The following is a 16688-nucleotide window of genomic DNA, read 5'->3' on the forward strand; positions in this document are numbered from 1 at the left end:
ATGTCTCCTCTGGAAGGGAACTAGCCTTTCTCATCAGTTCCTCTCAACACTACATTTAAAATGCTGTGTACTGTATGTTACCAGCCCATATCTTAAACATAAGCTGCTTTTGCCTGCACATTGCACATTTCATACTTAATACAGTTTATTTATACAGTTCTTACTTTCTTATACTCTTACATTTTACATACTTTACATATTTCTACTTTACACTTGATTTTATTCTATTTAATTTTATTTTAACAAAAGATAGCAGATTATATATTTTTTTATTCATTCCTATTAGTGTTTAGGCCTCCTTACTTCCTTTTTTCTTTTCAAGGTCACAAACAGTTGTGTAAGCATTTCACTGCATATTAGACTGTGAATAGTTGTGTATGTAACAAAAATAAATAAATAAAATCATGTATGTATTTATATTTAAATAATAAAAATACAGAAAATATAAAAATTATTAGTAAAAATATAGTAAATATAGAATTAGTTAGAACTGGTTGGACTTAGTCTGGATCATAGGTGACAGAGGTATCAAAAACCATATACGGATAAATACCATATAAAAAATCTATCATTTTTATTATAAACTAGACAATTCCCAGAGAAATTGCAAAGTGGCATGGAGACGATCAGTCTATGGCACTGTAAAGGTGTTATGGAAGCCCAGGTTGCTCTGATAGCAGCCTTCAGCTTTTCTGCATTATTGCGTCTGGTATCTAGCGTTGATTCCATTAGTGTGTGTGTATGTGTTTGTGTTTGTGTGTAACTACACAATATGCCCCTGCTCTTTTCCCTTAAACCAGCTTTGATTCTTTTAAAAGGTAGAGTGCAAGTTAATTACTTTATTTTTACTTCATATTTTGTATTAATAATTTTTATATGAATATTTTTGGGTTGTGGAACGTATCATCTGAGTTTCCATAATTTCTTACGGAGAAATTCACTTTGATATGCGTGTGCTTTGGATTACAAGCACATCTCCAGAACAAATTATGCTCGCAATTCAAGGTTTAACAGCATATATATTACAAACCATCTCCCTTTACAGCAATTCACACTCATGGTATCATACTGTCTATACACAGATATAATTTTAATGCCTTATTAAAAATGTTCATGATAATAATGAACATATTATTGCAATAATATGTGATAATAGTAACATGAACAATTAATAATCCAGTTTTATTGAAAACAATATTCTACATGTACATAATAATATATATCAATTCACACATTATGACAACATAATGAAAAAGGCAAAAAGGAACCAACTATGCCATTATGTTTCCTTCTATTAATCTTAACAAATTATTAAAATATATATATTTTAAATATATGATTCAATTCACATTAATATTATTACTTGTTATTATTACCTTAGTTTAAGTAAAACAGCTACTGAAGCCACTGGTGAATATTAATGCTTTGGTGTACACCATCGTGTATACTGTCCATTTTACCTGCCTGCTTAAAAATTTTACTAATGCTAAAATGTCCTCTGGATTTTTTTTTACTTTTAAACCATAATTATAATGACATATTTTTAAATTTATATTAAATCTAATGCTTAAAAAACTTACTGAATTGTCTCTACTTTCTAACAGAAATTAGTAAACCTTGTGCTATACGTTTCCAGCAATACACACAGACCTCGCACCCATGAGGTTATAGAGTGCACTTACCAATTATAAATGACTGAAATCATGTCTCTTACGGGTGACACAACAGTTACTGTGCTTTTTGCCACTTTCAGCCAAGAGCCACTATTTTTTTATTCAGTTTAACAACATGGAAGTATCATTGCACTACAGTGTAATGACATGCCACTGTGCACCTTTATCTCGGTGGAGAAAGGTGCGATAGAAAGAGTTGTTTTTTTTAATAGAGGGTGTATGTAACTTCTTCAGAGACTTTATTTGGTGGAGCTTAAAGCTTAGAGCAGCTTTCAGTGGCTACGTGTTTCCGCTCCAAAAGATGAAAGTTGACAGTTCTGTCTGCCACAAGCACAGTACGGCTGAGAGCTTTAATCTCTCCCACATTTGGATCCAGCTTAACTTCAAACAGCTTTACTATCTAGATAAACGAAAAATAGTTTCAGATAAAATATGAAAAATACAAATAAGTACACATAAATATGTATACAAATACACTATATTAGTGTATGTTAAAACATGCATGTTTTAATAAATTAACCATGATAAATCATGAGATCTTTTTTTTCCAACTTAAATGTGATATGTTATAAAGAAAACAACAAATTTTAGTGATAAACAAATGAAAATATTTTAGATAAATGAATATTTTAGGTACACAGCCCTACCAAATATGTTTGTTAAAGCAACTTTTGCTTGTAATATAGCACTTTTTTTGAACCTACAAACTAAATTATTATTATTACTACTACTACTACTACTGTTATTATTATTATTATTATTATTATTATTAATATTAGCTTATGAAGCCAAACATTACTTGTATTATCTTGCAACCTTCTTGTTATTTTCTTTTTCTACTTCCGTACAAACTTATGGAACATAACTAGTCTCATACCATTTGTCGTAGACCCACTGACATTATGATGAAGATACTTCCCATTGAAACAGGAAGTGCTCACTGATGATCCTATTGACTCATTTTACTCAGGCAACCAATCAGTCTCATTATAAAGCTGTCAAGCCACACCCTAGCGACCACTTTGGAGAACCTTAGCAATTGACCATGTAGACTGTCATTATAAAAGACCTAGAGACCTGAGATTTGCCACGGCAAAGACCACTTACATTTTCTTTAGAAAATATACCTGTCTAGTTATTATAATTATTAATATTACCTCTCATTCCAAAGATTTCTGCAAGTTTTGCAAAACAAATGGTATATTTTAAACTATCTATGATTTTGCTCTCTGACTAGGGTTCATTTTTCACAGGAGTGTGTGGATTTTTTCTTTATATCTATTGTAATTTCTAAATAAGTGCTAATAAATATATGGACTAATAACATATTTTATATGATCCAATGAGGTCCTCTGGTTTCTTACCCTTGCCAGAGCCAAGTGCATTTCCAGTTCAGCAATCCGTTTACCAACACACCCTCTCACTCCAAATCCAAAAGGAATAGATCCGAATGGGGTAGGTCGCTCCCTCCCATCTCGTAACCAGCGTTCAGGCTTAAAGAGTCTTGGTTCAGGGAATATGGTCTCATCTTGACTGATTGCATAATGGAGCATCATAAATGTGGTCTGTTCAAAAGAGTAATTGAGGAGTTAAACAGTGATTTATGAAGGATGATACATTTTAGGGAGAAAACTGTACCTTCTTAGGGAAGAAGTGTCCTCCGATGACCATGTCATTTTCTGATAAAATGCGTATGTTTGCGGGAACAACTGGGTACATTCTAAACATGACCATAAAATAGTCATAATATAATAGATCAAAGAATCAAAATAAATATACATATACAGTATTTATCATTTTCTTTAATGATAAACAGATGTATGTTTAGGATATAAGTACACCACTGCATTGCAGCTATTTTTGATGTTATACAGTACACTATATGGTACTTAAATACTAGGTGCAAACACTTTTAGACATTTTTTCTATTCACCTTAGAGTCTCCTTAATGACAGCCTTGAGGTAGGGTATGTTATTTATGTCCTCAGCTGTTGGAATTTTGTCCCCTTTGATGATATTATTTACCTCCTGATACAGTGTGTCCTGTGTTTTTGAATTTTGTGACAGCAGGTACAATGCCCACATCATAGTATTGGATGTCTTAAGAGAAAGGGCATTTTATTTAGCTTTATTTTTCCTTATATTTTTTATCTTAAAAGATTTTCCGCTACTAATTAAAGTTATATAGTAGTGCACAGTTATTCTTACTGTGTCCACTCCTGCCAGGAGCAGTTCAGCAACACTTCCATACACATCCTTTTTGCTCATGTTGGTGCTGGAAAGCAAATAGCTAAGATACTCTCCTTCAACTTCCTGACCTGCATCCAGGCGCTTCTGAATGTCCTCCATCTTCCTGTCAATTAGCTTGCAGGCTATTCAAAGTCATGTAGAGATCTCTCTCAATTTAAATAAAAATGACAGAAGTAATAAACTACTAAAAGACTGAAAAATGTAATCATATCTATAAAAAAATGAAGATGAGGGATGAGTGAGAGGATAAAATTTTTCTTACAACAATGTAGGTTTTCTTACCGAATCTAAAGATTCCGTCCCAACCACTTATATAACGCCGCCAAAAAGGCAAAAAGTGCGAGTCCACTTGGGTAAAATAGACACAGCCATAGTATAAGTAAACATCTGGCCAATGGAATCGATGAAGTTTTGACTTTCTGCTGGAATCTCATTCTCAAGACAGCCAATACGAGTCTCAAAGAGTATGCGGGAGATTCCTAATAAGATGGCATATGTCCCAACTCACTTTTGAATCACTTACAATATAAAACCTTTAATTGTTTGAGGTAAATTAAATTAAAGAAAATCACAGTTTTCATAATGTAATTTCACCTTTTTAAAGATATACTATATAATTGTTAGACAGCTATAAGTAACATCAGACAGACGATACCTTCTAGAGAGAAGCGATACAGCTCATTGGACATGTTGGGTACCAGGTCTCCAGTGGAGCTCAGCTTGCGTAAATGGCATATCCGTTTGAGAAAATCTGTGACCACTTCATTAACCACATTGTCATACTTCACAGAGCCCTTTGGATGCAGCATACGTTTGTTCAGCACAGATCTGAGTTTGTACCATTTCTCTCCTTCTCTAGTGAATACAAAATGCAACATATTTCAGCATTTTTAGGGAAATTGTCAGCATTTCCTACAAATGAAAAAAAGTGTGTATGAATAATTCAGGGAGCCCATAGGCTGGTTGGTGCTATGGGACACACCTAACATGTTTCATTAGAAAGTGATCAGGACTATGCCTTATTCCTTTGCAATATAAACACAATTTTCTTTGCAAACATTTTGGGTGCACATCAACAGTATTTTTTAAACAAAGCATCCTGTTTGTCACACAATTGCTAGGATTTATATATAGAAATATATGAGATAACCAGATGTAGTAGGAAAAGAAAAATAAGCAGATCATTTACATATGAAAACATTTGCAGTTTTATGCTATTGTGTGGAACTGTATGATCATGCATAATTCTTTAATGTGTAGCTACACTTTAATGACTACCCATCCAGCGTTTGATACAATTTAGTGGATCTTACCAGTTCTGCTTATCACGTGGCCACCGATGATAACAAAATCTAGTATTTAGCAATTATGAGCAAGGTACCTTTAGATCTGGGCAAATGTTTAGACTTTAAAATACACAACCAAGACAACAGTTCTTTATAAAGAAACAAGAATTTATTTGACTAATTTAGGATACGTTAAACTACGCTATTTAAATACACACACATGCATGCACAAACAGTTCAAGGGTGAAAGTTAAATGGAGTTTTCTGTTATTGTTTACTAGACCTGAGAAAGTCACAAGAGCAGTGGTCAAATCGGATGCGGTTGCCTCACGTGGTCTCCTGTTTTGTGCATACATTAGCCCAGGCTGAAACGTGGGCTCATCCAGTTGGAGTTTTAATACCTTTTATAAAGTAATTTTGCTGAGCTCTGTTTATGCTACCAATTTTCCATGTTCCGTAATTTATCGCAGGGCACACACACATACACACACTCACACACCCATTTACACACTACGGGTAATTTAGGAACGCCAATCAGCCTGACCTGCATGTCTTTGGAATGTGGGAGGAAACCGGAGTACCCGGATGAAACCCACCAAGCACGGGGAGAACATGCAAACTCCATGCACACAGAGCCGGGAATCGAGCCTGGCCTGAAATCAAACCCTGGACCCTGGAGGTGCAAGGCGACAGTGCTAACCACTACATCACCATTCCACCCATACAGGAATAAAACATACAAAATAAATATATGTACAGTAGAACCTACAGTGGGCATAATTCGTTCCAAAAGCGAATCGAATGTTCCCATTAGAAATTATGAAAACTTAAAGTATTTGTTCCACAGCCCCCCAAAAATAAATGCATAAAAATAATTACTACAAAATAAAACAAATTAACCTGCACTTTACCTTTAAAAAAAAGGAACAATAAATCCCCACAGATAAGTGTTTCCGTTTATGCGTGCAGGCGCTGCTTATGTGTGTGTGTGTGTGTGTGTGTGTGTGTGTAAATCTAAAGTAAGCTCCCCTCTCCCCCTTCTCGTCTTACACAGTTACCCTTCCTTCACTCTTTTCACACACGCGCACACACAGAAACACTGTTTCATCAGAAAAATAAACAAGAAATCTCTCTAATGACACTCGATTGAGCGACACACTAATGGAATCACTGCTGTAAAGTAAAAATAAAACAAATTAACCTGCACTTTACCCTTGAAAAGAATCACGATAGAGCAGTGTCTCTGTGTAGAGCAGAGAGATAGTGTGTGTGTGTGTATGTGTCTGTCACGGCGAAAGTAGGAGGGGTCTGTGTGTCTGTGTGTGTGGCACAGTGTCCGCGCACACACAGACACAAAGAGCAGGCTAAGCCTTGAGCAGAGAGAGAAAATGGATCTTTAACCTCTCTAATGAGACAAGCACGCACACATTATAAAAAACAGTACACTGTACACACGCATTTACCAACACAAAATAAAATATGTTTCACGTGCACACACGTGGCCACAGTGTTGTAGTAAACAGTACACGCGTGCAGGGATGTTGATTATACCAGAAAGAGATGCGCAGCTTGGCATATGCGCAGGCTGCAATTATGCCGTTTTTTTTCTCCTCCTCTGTTTTAAAACCATGGTGACGTTTCGCAAACTTTGCATATATCGCAGAGCGTAAAGCATTCTTCACCTTCGTCTATCTTGGCTAGTGTGTAGCGCAAGAACCTCCCTTTAAGTATGCACAATGTTTTAGATGGTATGGCAAGTGTAAACACGTATATCGGATATGGGTCATAGTTAAAAGAACGTGTAAACAGACGGTCAAAAAAATCAGATATAGGCAACAAATCAGAATTGGGCATCGAGACCTGCAGTGTACTGTAAACGTAGCCTATGATAGATTGGCACCCTGACCCTGTATACAGGATAAAGTGGTTCATGTATAAAGTGGTAAAGATGATTGTGATATACTGTAGTAAGTAAGAATGAGTAGAATTTCAAGTACATCTCGATCATATGCTCCTCAAAACAAGCTGTCTTGTTTGGACAAATTTATAATTAAATGTTGTACAGAGCTAGAGCGAGTCAGGTGCACTCCAGGTCCAGCGCCTCCTGCCCCAGTAGACCTATCAGCTGCTGGTCTGGTCTATTGGAACTGCAAGTAAGTGTTTTATAAAGGAAAGACTCAGAGGCACCCTTCCAGAGACCTTCCAGTCATGCAACTAACCTGCCCCCAGGGTCCTTCTAAACCAGGGATGGGCTGTTCGTTGTCCCCGCCCCCCCCCCAAAAAAAAACCTTTTATGCGATGGCACAAAAGAAAGGACAGAGACTGAATGAGGCACCAGGCCCTATACAAACTGTTCCACCACACATAACGCATCTGGGGAGCCACCCAGTATTTGTTGGTACAGTCCAGTGGAGCACTCTTGATTTCCAGCTCCGCATATACTGAAACCCGAACTTATCAGAAAGTTCCGAAGCTGAATAGGGACATTGGGAGCTGTCCATAAAGGGGGTACTGTAATGCTCACTGCGCAGTTCTGAGTGGGTTTTGTGTTCAATTAATAAACCCAAAACATGTTAAAATGGGCTATGATCATGGGCTCTTATATGAACCATAACATCTCGCAGTGCGACAGTTAAGTGTAACACATATCCACAAACAACGAAACACAAAGTGGCTTACTCAGTGACAGGTCCGTAACCCAAAGAGTTTGTATCTCGGTATTCGGTCCAGGCAGCCATGTCTCCTCTGCTAGGGAATTTATCATCTTTTCTCATCAGCTCCTGCAGCAGCTCCACAGTATTCAGTGCAACTGCATATCTGTTCCCAACTCTTACTTTATACATGGGGCCATACAGCTGCTTTTCATATAACTAGAGAAATCACAAAAATGTAGTAGGCTTTTGTAAACATCATTACATTTAGGCATTTGGCAGACGCTCTTATCCAGAGCGACTAACATTTTTATCTCAGTACACATCTGACCAGTTGAGGGTTAAGGGCCTTGCTCAAGGGCCCAACAGTGGCAACTTCGTGGTTGTGGGGTTTGAACCTGGGATCTTCCGAACTGTAGTCCAATGCCTTAACCACTGAGCTACCCCTGGCCTCTTTAGATCTTCCATATGGAAGACATGTCTATCACAAGATGCACAGAACTTCTTTTACTTATTTCCATTCTTTTGACTCTGCAAATCTTAATTACTCACAAACAAGTATCAAAATGACTAACAGCACAGAAAATGCCCATCTGCAAGTGATGTATCACCTTACACACTGTACCTGCAGCTCATGTAAGCGTTTGTAGTACCCTTTAAAGATCCACCTGTACAGAGTTGTGGGAAGAGTGACCTCAGGCAGGTCAGCCTCAGTCTTGATGCTGCCAGGAGGGACAGAAGCTGTAGTGTTTCCACTTGCACTTCTTTTTAAGTCCAGATTAACTGTGGTGGACCTAAGGAACACAGGAAAAGCCGTAGTTTCAGCTGAACGCAGCACAAGACATCCCGCCATTAGTAGAGTAGGACCTGAATGTATACAGTACAGCTTGTGTTTTACTTGGCAGAAAGAATGCAGGACAACTGCCTGGACTGTTAACTTTTCACTTAACTGAACACAGACTGCTATAACAAGACTGTGGCTTCAGAACATGCTTGAACTTTGATACCAAGGGATTACTGTTTATTGACATAAACTGCTCACAGTACAGATTACCACATGTACACTTACCAATAAAAAGTAAATTATCTATCTATCTATCTATCTATCTATCTATCTATCTATCTATCTATCTATCTATCTATCTCTTTTATTTGCACTTTAGAAAGCTAACCATGTTAAAAGTCAACATTTTTGGTTCTTTTCTACAATCATTAAATATCCTGCATTTTGAATAATCCTCAAACAGCTCAATCTAACTTAGATATGGAAAATGTAACTGCTACAGTGCTGTACTTTGTTCATAACAGTCCATTCACTTTTAAGAACCTTCTTTTCCTAGAAATGACAAAGTTTGATAAAACTGCTTATTACAAATACACATATGCTTAGTAAAAAGCAGATTTGTTAAAAAATTCTAATGTAAAAAAGGTTTACAGTGGTAATTTCATAATTTCTCTAAAATTACCCATTTGGTTTATTTACAATTGATTTGTGTTTAAATGAACCTTATTAGATTATCAGTTATCCTCCCTTACAGTACACACAGTATAAGACCTTTGTAACAAAGCGTGATATGTGCAGGTTCAGTGCTTTTCTGTAGTTTTATTGTAGTTGGCAATCAATTGAGTATGTGAGAGATCAAGTAAACTTGACTGCAGACTCCAGGTGCAAAACCTGCTCATAAACAATTATAATCTGATACAACGCCACTTTCAGATTAAGATGTTAAGAAATTTAATCCATAAGAATAAATAATAATAGGCTAAGTAAAACCTTCAGTGATTTGAAAACAGATAAATGTGATTGAGCTACTAAATCAACAATACTAGTTTACCAGGACATGTATATAAAAGCAATTTTGTGCTCTTTCTTTTAAAAAAGTTTTATAATCAAAGTATCGTTTTCCTTTTACTTTCCCACTACTGTTATGAAAAACATTTTTATGAAATGATAATATTTAAAAAAATTGAATAAAAGAAAAATCAATCTAGATACTGCAAATTATATTTGGTATAGTGCTATATTGTATATTTATTTTAAATAATACACTGCAATTATAAAATACAAAAAGAAACTGTAAGAAATAGTACAAAGCACAGTGGTGAAGCTGTTGCCAGGCAATTATGGTACATTTACACTGAAATCGCTTTCCTAACAAAAGAAAAAATATTTTAAAAAACATACATGCACACACATTAATGAGATTACAGATAGTAGTTACAGAAAAAACAGAAGAATGAAACTTGAATCACTTTATTCAAGGCACTATATTGTGATTCATTTGCACTTTAGGGATGTCTTTAGGAAGTTTTTTTGAATGGTGTAGAAATTTGTTTAGTGACTTTATTTGGTGAAGTTTAAAGCTTAGAATATCTTTAAGAAGTGGTTGCGTGTTTCCACTCCAGAAAATGAAAATTGACAGTTCTGTCTGCCACAAGCACAGTACGGCTGAGAGCTTTGATCTCTTCCACATTAGGATCCAGCTTGACTTCAAACTGTTTATTATCTACTGTAAATAATTAAAACACAGAGCAATATTTAAACACTTCAGATTTCAGATATAATATTAAAACAAAAAAATTATAATGATGAAATGTACATGAAAACTCTAAATCATGTCATTTTTTTTTCACCTTTAATGTTATGCAGAAACCAACGTTCATTTGAAAATAAAACTGACATGTTTTAGAAGGAAAAGAATGTGTTCAGACTTTAACTTTTTTTGTTGTTATTAAAGCACATTTTGCTTCTAATACAGCAGTCTTTTTGGATGTTCCAACTTTTGTTTTTATTTTGATTTGACAATTTTATTCCACTGTTTCTTGCAAAAATGCCCAAGATCTGTAAAACTTATTAGGGTTTCCTATATGGACCACCATCCCCAAGTCATTCCATTGATTTTGACAAGTTTTGTGCCAGAATAGATTTAGTATTGTGAACTATCTGTGATTCGCTCTATATCTATATATCGGTATAAAGCATAGAGCTGTGTAAAATGTTTGTATCGATTCTGACTGCTGAAAACAGTAGATAACATTTACTATTTGATCAAGTAAGGTCATCTGGTTTCCACGGTGGCCCTGAAGTGCAAAACAAATTAACAAATTTTTTATTTTGTTAAAATTTTTGTTATTTTGTTTTGCACTTCACGGCCACCGTACAAGTTTCTTACAGGAGTAAAATAATTACAGTTGAATAAAATATGTTTGATCGACAGAAGGGTTCTGCACAATTAACACTGGTGAATTTTCTCCAGATTTTTTTATTTGATCTGAGATGTGTAAATTCTGCTGCAGTACACGGTAAAAAAAAAAAAATCCTGTTAAATAACAGTAAGTTACTGGCAATCTATTGTAATTTCACAGTACTTATATTCTTAAATTACTTTACAGTTTATTATTGTAAACATGAAAGATAGTATATTTCTGTATTTTCTTTTACAAATTTCAGTAGAATACTGGCAGCACAGACACCAGCAATCTACTGTATTTTTTACAGTATACATCCAGTATTTATTTTACAGAAATTTTCTGTAAGACTTAAATGCGTAGCTGATTATTTCAGTTTAACTTTTATTTTCTCTTGTTTATTAAACAAAGGTATACTGTAATTGTTAAAATAACTTTAGGTTTAAAATAAAAAGAAATCTACAAGAAATCTTATTATATTAAAAATTCCGAATAAAAGTAGAAAGGTATTGCTCTGTAAATATCTATTAAATATACAATAATCACATCAGAAGGATATAAATCAAAAACTTTTATTAAAAGATGGAGTAAAAAAATTACCCAAGGAACGAGCAACAGAATAATTTTTAAGTATTTCTTTTTCAATTAAAAAGGTAAAAACAATAGCCATTAATAATTCTATGATTGCATATCAGTGGCATGTTCATGGCATCAATTTATTTTTACATTTTTTGCAATAAATCGCACAATAGCAGTTGCTTAAACCAAGGCAAGACATAAAAAAATTACAAAATGTTCAGTAATAATAACAATACAAGTAATACCAAAACAGTACAGTACAAGTAACATTTTGATATTTACTTTTTACTCCCTCACCTTTCAAACATAGGCTACCAAAATGATCTCTGTTATGATGGTTAATACAAAACAGTACAGTACAAGTAACATTTTGATATTTAATTTTTATAGGTTTTAAAGAGAAATCAAGTATAATTAAAAATCAGAAATAATAGTGTATACCTATATCGATATGAATAACTATATAGTTATAAATAACTATATAGACAGTAAATAACTTTTAAAATGCAATATTTGATCAATTATAAGAAAAGTTACATTCAAGGCCATGATAACTTCTGGGATTTTGGGATGACAACACTGTTGTAATTAGTAGTTTTTTATACCACCTGTACAAATCTTTGCATCTAAAAAAACAAATCATATACCAAGTTAATTAAATCTGTCACTCCCTCACCTTTTAACCATAGGCCACCAAAATAATCTCTGTTATGATGGTTAATACTTAACATGAAACAACAAACACTATTTAACAAAAGACAATTTAAAACAATATATAATATAAGGCTTGGTGAGAGCCAAATCCATGAAAATATAAATGCTTGCGTTACTCATGTCAGCACTAAAGTAAGTTCTAAACACATTTTTTACAAGCTTCACTACGAAAGCGCATTGTATTCACAGAAAACAAACAAACAAAAAATCTCAGTAATTATCTCATAATAATGAGATATTATCTCATAATTATGAATTACTAAATCGTAATTATGACTTAATATCTCATAATTATTCATTAATATTTCATAATTATGAATTCCTGATCTCATAATTATGACTTACTATCTCATAACTATGACTTATTATCTCATAATTGACTTAGTATCTCATAATTATGAGATCCTGATCTCATAATTATGAAAATAATAATGTATAATCAATATTGCGAGTGCACGGATGTTGATTATACTAGTAAGAGATGCGCACTAAGACCCAGCGTGGGAGCACAAGAGAGAGAAAAAACGTTGGCTCAGTTGTGATCACGTGACGCTCATCGTCAAAACAAGGAGCGCATGCGTGATTTACATTTACATTTACATTTAGGCATTTGGCAGACGCTCTTATCCAGAGCGACTTACAAAAAGTGCTTTAATGTTTACAACATTGGATACATACTTACACTGGGTTAACTAGGTTAATAACTAAGTACCATTAGTCCAACACATCTGAGTTTTTTTTTTTTTTTTTTTTTTTTTGGGGGGGGGGGGGGGGGGGGGGGTTAGTCCAAATACTGGAGAAACAGATGCGTCTTGAGTCGTTGTTTAAAGATAGTCAAAGTCTCTGATGTACGGACATCTAGAGGAAGTTCATTCCACCACCTAGGTGCCAGAACAGAAAAGAGCCTGGATGAATGCCGCCCTCGATCCCTGAGAGATGGTGGGATGAGGCGAGCAGTGCTGGAGGATCGGAGGGAACGTGGTGCAGTTCGTGGTGTAATTAGCGCAGAGAGGTAAGTGGGTGCTGGGCCATTTTTAGCTTTGTAGGCAAGCATCAGTGTTTTGAATTTGATGCGGGCAGCTACAGGAAGCCAGTGCAGGGAGCGGAGGAGTGGGGTGGTGTGGGAAAACTTGGGAAGGTTAAAAACGAGTCGTGCTGCTGCATTCTGGATCAGTTGCAGAGGACGAATCGTGGACAAAGGCAGGCCTGCCAGGAGCGAGTTGCAGTAGTCCAGTCTTGAAATAACGAGGGACTGAACAAGCACCTGAGTAGCCTGTGAAGAAAGAAATGGGCGAATTCTTCTGATATTGTAAAGAAGAAATCGACAAGAGCGAGTAAGGTTAGCGATGTGTGGGGAAAATGACAGATGATTGTCCACGGTTACCCCAAGATTGCGGGCAGTGGTTGAGGGAGTGATTTGGTTGTTGTCCATGGATATCACAAGGTCTTGACCTGGAGATGAGTCACAAGGGATAAACAACAGTTCGGTTTTACTGAGATTAAGCTTCAGCTGATGAGCAGCCATCCAAAAAGAGATGTCTGCCAGACATGCTGAGATCCGGGTGGAAACCTGAGTGTCAGAGGGAGGAAAGGAGAGAACAAGTTGGGTGTCGTCTGCATAACAGTGGTATGAGAATCCATGCGATAATATGACCTTACCAAGAGACCGGGTATAGAGGGAGAACAGAAGAGGACCAAGTACTGAGCCCTGCGGGACACCAGTAGAGATGTAGATCCCCTCCATGTTACCTCATATGACCTTTCTTTTAGGTAAGAAGCAAACCATTGCCACGCTGTTCCACAAATTCCAAGGCTTGTAAGAATAGATAATAGAATCTTGTGGTTCACGGTGTCAAATGCAGCTGACAGGTCCATGACAGGTGATACATGATACTCGGTACTGGCAAACCGCCATAATAATATTTTTACTTTTTATTTTTGTTCAATTTATGGCAAAAGAAGTAACTATGCATCAATGTTTGCTAAAAATATTGTGCATTTTTTCCATTTTCAAAAATCGACAAAATCTGTGGCTAAATTTTTGCATGAGACTGTATCTGTTAACTTATCCATATGAAAACCAAATTGAGCAGATACCCGGTCAATTCAATGTAGACATTAATACAGACAGACAGTGGCTAACGCTATTATTACAAATTTATGGAGATATTTGATAGAATATGAAACAATATACTGTATAGCTTTGACCCTATTTCACTAGACTTCCAGAAACTCTTTTACTCACTCTGGTGGTATATAGCCTTATCAGTATATACATTTTTATCATAACTGTATATTCCGTCAAGTATTCATGTTTTCAAGATTTCTATTATTTCTTTAACAAGAGGGCTGCTGTGGAGGATTGAGATTAGATGGGTGATGGCTGACCTTTTGGAGCTACCGGACAAGCGTGAATAAGCGGTTGAAGTTGGGCCTGGGTGATTATGCAACAGGTTTAGGAGTGATGTTTGGTCAGGTGTTTGGTGTGCTTTTTACTGTACATTGAATTCCAAAAGGATTGACCGTACAAAGCCATCCAAACAATTTTTATTGACTTGGAGAAACATGCTCACCTGCTCAGAGTCACATGTTGAGGAACAAACTCTTCTTTCCATAGACGCTTGTGTGTCTGACACATTGGGGGGAAAAACAACTGTTTACAGATTTAGTTTTTACAATGTTTTACAATGTTTTTAATGTATATATTATTGTAATATAAATTAATCAGTAAGACACTGATAAGCATTTGGTGCTATCCAGGTATTTTACTAACCTTGGGGTATTGTTAGGCCAACTTGTTTTTATAGAAAAACAATCACTTGAACCAACTACATCAATGGGCTACAATTTGCCATAGATTAAAAGTTGGGCTCAGTCAACGTTATATATAATTAATAGAGCCCATAACCAATATTACTTGAGCCAATTCTAATTTGATTTAGAGACAAGTTGAGTCAATTTAAGATTTTGAACTGGGTACGCGTTGGGTCAAATAAACAGCAATGGGAAATATTTAGTTGGGCCAGCAAATTTCTCTAGAAGTTGAGTACACTTAAAATAGCTGTGCAACATTTTACTTAACCTTTTCTACGTTGAGGCAGCTGTTTTTTTTTTTTTTTTTTACAGTGTACTTCTTTTTCTGCTGCAAGATGTTCTCATCTATCATTAATTTAGAAACAAATTTGTATTGCCTTTAGCAAGTTAGCACAAAAATCTGCTTTGGGATCAACAAAGTTTAACTTGAGTTAATGTAAAGAATTTTTATTTAACAGAGACTACAAAGACCACAATGCTGGGCAAGTAGTTTCATCTCTAACTGCTTTTATTAAATTACAGGAAGCTAGAAGTAAGTTTGCTGATTACACAACTGCTTAAAGGCATCATAAATTTTATTTGTTCCTTATTTTGTAGCTTATCCCAATGTACAGTACTAGCACATTGTTATAAAAAGTGTTTTCTGCATAACTCATTCCACTCGGGCATCAGTTTAATTTACCATTTAAAGATTATTTATTCGAAACTTTGCCAGACAAATTAGATTTTGTAATGTATTTGTAAATTTATTTATAAATGCAAATAAATAATCGTAGCATAATCATGTGTACCTGTATAAACATATAGGAAAACGTCTACATTTTAAGAAACATGTGCGCGCACGCACACACACACACACTTGTTTTTAGCTTCAGACCAAGGCTGCATCTGAATACTAGTCTTACTTGATCTTAGTGCTGCATTCGACACCATAGATCATAATATTCTCATAGATCGCCTACAAAATCATATAGGTATTCAGGGGCAGGCATTAAAATGGTTTAGATCATACCTGTCTTATCGATACCATTTTGTAGATCTAAATCGAGTACCGTCTGATGTAATGCCAGTGAAATATGGAGTCCCACAAGGGTCAGTTTTAGGACCTCTCCTGTTCTCAATTTACATGTTTCCCCTGGGAAACATCATTAGAAGGCATGAGATTAGTTTCCATTGTTATGCTGATGATACCCAATTATACATCTCAACAAAACCAGATGTAATACCCAAGTTGTCTAGATTAACTGAGTGTGTCCAGGACATAAAAGATTGGATGACCAATAACTTTCTTTTACTAAATTCAGATAAGACAGAGATATTGCTCATCGGCCCAAAAACCAGCACACAACAGCTTTCACAATTCAGCCTGCGTTTAGAAGGATGTACTGCTACTACCAGCTCAACAGTAAAAGACCTGGGCGCAATATTAGACAGTAACTTGTCTTTTAAAAATCATATTTCCAATATCACAAAAACAGCCTTTTTCCATCTTAAAAAGATTGCCAAACTTAGGAGTATCCTATCCGTATCTG

At 35.4% G+C, this 16688-nt stretch overlaps 1 pseudogene; it reads right to left on the reverse strand.

Annotated features, from left to right (window-relative positions):
- Positions 1–1289: 1289 nt before the first annotated feature.
- Positions 1290–8818, reverse strand: LOC128524212 (sterol 26-hydroxylase, mitochondrial-like; annotated as a pseudogene).
- Positions 8819–16688: the final 7870 nt, after the last annotated feature.

Source organism: Clarias gariepinus, chromosome 5, assembly GCF_024256425.1.
Source record: "Clarias gariepinus isolate MV-2021 ecotype Netherlands chromosome 5, CGAR_prim_01v2, whole genome shotgun sequence".
Classification (NCBI taxonomy): Eukaryota; Metazoa; Chordata; class Actinopteri; order Siluriformes; family Clariidae; genus Clarias; species Clarias gariepinus.